This window comes from Sapajus apella, unplaced genomic scaffold, assembly GCF_009761245.1.
Source record: "Sapajus apella isolate SASKATOON/1434 unplaced genomic scaffold, GSC_monkey_1.0 scaffold28, whole genome shotgun sequence".
NCBI lineage: Eukaryota > Metazoa > Chordata > Mammalia > Primates > Cebidae > Sapajus > Sapajus apella.
Genome location: NW_022436968.1, coordinates 5,895,911 through 5,901,289, shown reverse-complemented (window position 1 = coordinate 5,901,289; position 5,379 = coordinate 5,895,911). Strand labels below are relative to the sequence as shown.

At 42.2% G+C, this 5,379-nt stretch overlaps 1 pseudogene; it reads left to right on the top strand.

Annotated features, from left to right (window-relative positions):
• Positions 1-1,301: 1,301 nt before the first annotated feature.
• LOC116561038 lies at positions 1,302-2,489 on the top strand (annotated as a pseudogene).
• The last annotated feature ends 2,890 nt before the right edge of the window (positions 2,490-5,379 follow it).

The following is a 5,379-nucleotide window of genomic DNA, read 5'->3' as shown; positions in this document are numbered from 1 at the left end:
TAGTGTTGATTTTACAAAGGGGTCAAGAAAGGTGAGGATTGAAAAAGAGGTTCTGGATTTGTCAATTATAAAGTTACTGGTAATTCTAACAAGGGCATTTTCTAAGAAGTTGTGAAGTTGTGGAGATAGAAGTCAATTTGCATAAAAAGATTATGAAGTTAAGAGAGCAAACATAGACAAATCTCACACAAATTTTGGTTTCAAAGGGAAAAAGAGCTACAAAGCAGTAATTTAAATCAGGGAAGATTCTTTTTGTCTTTTTTTGGGGTTTTTTTAAGAGGGAGGAGACAACATATAAAATACGAATATGAAGCCACAGGTAGCTGACTGCACAAAGGCCTAAAGGCGGAGGGGAAGGATCTGCTTGGGGACAGAGGTAGGAGGAGGTAGTGGTGGGTGACATTATCAATTCTGGACGAATAAGGGAAGATAAATAATGGGCTTTATTTCATCCATGACTTCAGAGGTAATGTCATACACTTAAAGTGAGAAAATGAGTAGGATAAAGAGTTACAAGAAAATGTAAAACACTTAGAACTATCTTAGCTTAGAAAAAGTAAAGAAACTAAAAATAAAGAAAGGACTGCCTGGAAGAATCAGGAGCCCAGATGGAGAATGGAAATCACCACAAATTTCTCAATTTTCCCCATAAAATTCAGGGTTGGCAAGTTCCCTGCTCACCATAGCTCTTAAAATCACTCTTTCTAGTAAGAGGATTTGAAGATGGGAAGCCAGATTGGCCGGCTCAGAAGGTTCCACTCTGTGAAATCAGCTGCATTCAAGGCACAGTAAGTGTTTAAAAGCCAGATGCAGTGCTCAAGTGTCATGACAAAGCCAACACCTAACTTTACCTTTGCCCTCTCCACCTTATTAGTCCGTCCCAGAATATGGGTATCCTTCACTTTCCTCTCTTTCTTCTCGCCTATTTTTCCCCAAACTCTACCCAAGTTGTGCCATAAGAATAAAAACTACAGCAGAAAAAATGCATGTGTGTTGTTTTCAAATCCATCACATGGTTGGTGAATATTTTTATTTTATGTTGTCTCAGGTCAATGTGGAGGAGAGAAAGCCAGTCACAAGACTGAGCAATCATTCTTAAGACCTGCCAAGCACACGGTAAGGGTAGGGGTGAGGGGGCCTCTGTAGCCTGTGGCCTGTGTCTATGGTCGGGCCCTCTGCGTCCAGCTGCCCGGGACCGAGCTCGGGTGTATGGGGCCACAGGAACCGGCTCCGGGGCCCCGATAACGGGCCGCCACCCCCCAGCAACCCGGCCTGGCCTAACAGTCTCCCTTGATCTGAGAATGGCTGCCTCTCGATATGAGCCAGTGGCAGAAATTGGTGTCGGTGCCTATGGGACAGTGTACAAGGCCCGTGATCCCCACAGTGACCACTTTGTGGCTCTAAAGAGTGTGAGAGTCCCCAGTGGAGGAGCTGGAGGAGGCCTTCCCATCAGCACTGTTCGTGAGGTGGCCTTACTGAGGCGACTGGAGGCTGATAGATATCTGTGCCACATCCCGAACTGACCGAGAGATCAAGGTAACCCTGGTGTTTGGGCGTGTAGACCAAGACCTAAGGATGTATCTGGACAAGGCACCCCAACTGTGCTTGCCAGCAGAGACCATTGAGGATCTGATGAGCCAGTTTCTATGAGGCCTAGATTTCCTTCATGCCAATTGCATCATTCACTGAGATCTGAAGCCAGAGAACATTCTGGTGACAAGTGGTGGAACAGTCAAGCTGGCTGACTTTGGTCTGGCCAGAATCTACAGCTACCAGATCTACCAGATGGCACTTACACCCGTGGTTGTTACACTCTGGTACCGAGCTCCCGAAGTTCTTCTGTGGTCCACATATGCAACACCTGTGGACAGATGGAGCGTTGGCTGTATCTCTGCTGAGATGTTCCGTCAGAAGCCTCTCTTCTGCGGAAACTCTGAAGCTGACCAGTTGGGCAAAATCTCTGACCTGATTGGGCTGCCTCCAGAGGATGACTGGCCTCGAGATGTATCTCCGCCCGGTGGAGCCTTTCATCCCAGAGGGCCGCGCCCAGAGCAGTCAATGGTACCTGAGATGGAGGAGCTGGGAGCACATCTGCTGCTGGAAATGCTGACTTTTAACCCACACAAGCCAATCTCTGCCTTTCGAGCTCTGCAGCACTCTACACAAGGATGAAGGTAATCCGGAGCGAACAATGAAGTGGCTGCCGTGGAAGGAAGAAGAGCTGCCATTTCCCTTCTGGACACTGAGAGGGCAGTCTCTGCCTTCGTCTCTGAGGCTGTGGAGGCTCTACCTCCATCTTTCTGCAGAGGTTACTTTGCTGCCTTAATGACATTCCCCTTCTACCTCTCCTTCTGAGGCCTCTTCTTCTGCCCCCCTATTTCTCTACACTAAGGGGTAAGTTCCCTCATGTCCCTTTCCCTACCTTTATATTGGGGGTCTTTTTTTTATACAGGAAAAACAAAACAAAGAAAAAATGGTCTTTAAAAAAAATAATAAAGACCTGCCAAGCAAAGAAGCCTGTTGCAGAAGTGCTGATGATGTGGGAGCACTTAGTGGTTTAACTGGGTTGCTAGCCACAACACTGCAACTTTGAAGACTTTCTTTGAAATTGTAACTCCATATGTATTAATAGTACTCCCATGTCTACAATATGGATTTAAAATCATTTTAAATCAACTTGCTTTTATGAAGTAAAAAAATTATATTCAAGTATCCCCCACCCCTCAACACATACGCATTCACCTTTAAAAATGAACTTTTCAGTCGGGTACAGTGGCTCACGCCTATAATCCCAGCACTTTGGGAGGCCAAAGCGGGTGGATCATGAGGTCAGGAGTTCAAGACCAGCCTGGCCAACATGGTGAAACCCCGTCTCTACTAAAAATACAAAATTAGCTGGGTATGGTGGCACGTTCCTTTAATCCCAGCTACTTGGGAGGCTGAAGCAAGAGAATTGCTTGAACCAGGACCTGGAAGGTGGAGGTCGTAGTGAGCCAAAATTGCACCACTGCATTCCAGCCTGGGCTACAGGAGACTCTGTCTCAAAAAAAGGAAAAAGAAAAAAAAAGAAAAGAAAAAGAAAAAAGAAAAATTATCAACTTCTCACTAAGTCAATATATTCTCTAGTCAAAAATTTAGAGTAATTTAGATATAGGGTAATTTTTAATTTATATTTAATATTTGATTAATTCAGGTGGTTTACTAATTCTAACTAGTCTTGGTCATAGTGTTTTATTATAACTTTATTTTAGTTTTACCTTTTGAAGTAGAAATTCACTTTATTCCCATGAAATTCCTGACAATAAAAACGTATTTCAAAAGTGTCAATCTATCATGCTTTGTTTTTTGATCAGAGTTTTCATTTTAAAAGAAGTAATTTTCAAAAGTCATGAAACTTCCTGCCTCATAGCCAAGTTAAAATAAAGAAAAACCTTTACCAGACAGCACTTTTCAAGCCATGTATAAGATATTCTGTCTACTTAAAGAAATCACTGCTGGACGCGGTGGCTCACACCTGTAATCCCAGCGCTTTGGGAGGCTGAGGTGGGCGGTTCATGAAGTCAGGAGATAGAGACCATCCTGGCTAACACGGTGAAACCCCATCTCTTTATATTTTTTAAAAAATCACATCTGCTATAAAAAGACAATAATTTTAGTATTTATATTTTACATTAATTCTGTTAAATTGTTTCTATGTTTTATTTATTGATATGTATAATTTTAATGGAATTTTACCATACATTAAATAACCTTGACTTTCTCTTCTATTTCATAGTACTTCTCCATCTATTAGTTCTTCCCAGAATATGGGTATCCTTATTTTCCTTTCTTCTCACCTAGTTTTCCCCAAATTTCTCTAAATTTGCCTTTTCTGGAATCTGCACTAATTCTGTTAATACTTTCAGAATGGCCTGATTATAATTATCTCAATAATGCTACAACTGTATTGATGCTACAAATGTAATTTGAGGACTTGTTATATCTAGCCAGACACTGTGATGGACACGATAATCCAGAAATGCATTCTACCTTTGCCCTGGAAAGCCTCTCTTCCCCCCTCATAGACTCCAACCCTCTGTGTGGGGGATTCTCAAGGCCTTCTCCTTCAGAACTCAGCTCCAACATCCCCTCCCCATAAAGGAGACCTGTGCACTGCCCCCATCGTGCTGTGACAGATGCTCCCCTCACCAGCATGTACTTTGAATCCCCCTCATAAAATAATCTTGCTTCATGAGAAGCTGTTTTACTGATTGGATCCTTCATCCAAATGCAAGCTCCTCCACGGCAGAGTGCATTTCTGGACAGCAACTGGGGATCCAGAGAGGGTCAATATGGCTGGATTTTCAGGCGCAAAGGAGAAGGGGAGGGGCATATTCTCCCTGACTTTATAGTTATCTGAAGATTGGCTTTTAATGCTAAAATTTAAGTTGCTTCCACTTTGAGAAGAAAATTTATATCTAAGAATTTAAAGTCACAGCTCCATTTTTGAAAACAAGATGAAAAATGGTTTCTTAATCATTTTTTAACTTGGGAAAAGGAAATGTTCAAAGGACAAAATTTTAAACTGTGGCGTCCTTCCGAGGAGGAAAGTCACATACTGCAGAGGGAGCACATGGTCCGCAACGTGGGCTGAGCAAGAAGCAGGGGAGCTTCAGGCCTGTGTGTTCTTATAGAGCTCCAGGCTGAGTGGCTTCACAGAGCTGTCCCAGAGACAGCCTACTAATGGAACAAAAGCCTAATGAAGGGCTGTCTCCTTCCTGATTATTTTACTTTTAATCCATCACGACAAATAGAAGGCAGATTTCCCAACACACCAAGGAAGTTGAATGGCCTGAAGAAAATCTGACATCTGCAAATCAGCATAGATTAGCTCTCAAATACTTTGCGTGAATAATAAATTAAAACGGCAGCTCAAAGCAGGACAGGCAGGTGAGAAAACAAAAACAAAAACGAAAATCAGAAGCCTGGTTAGGAGATAAGCACCTGATAAAATCATTATTTTCAAAGAATGCCAGGAATCCAGATTTGAAGGTTGACCATGTCAACCTCTCCAGTCTCCGACTCCTCTCAAGAAAAAAATGTGATAAATAGATAAGAGTAATTTATAACGAGCATTTCAGTACTTGTTTACACAGTACTTCAAAGTCCTTAAATGCAGTTCTTTCTAAGCCTCTTAAATGTTTCAGGAGGCTATTAATTAATGTTATAAAGATGATGACTTATTTAGCAAATGTACACAGCAGTCTAGCCATTCTGACGAACCTCAAAATAGTAGAGTCCAAACCCATAGACTTTTTTGATGTGTGTTTGTTCATACTACTAATTTAGCATTTGAGGTTAAATTTAAAAGCAAAGCCCTTAATGTGAGGCTGCATCAGT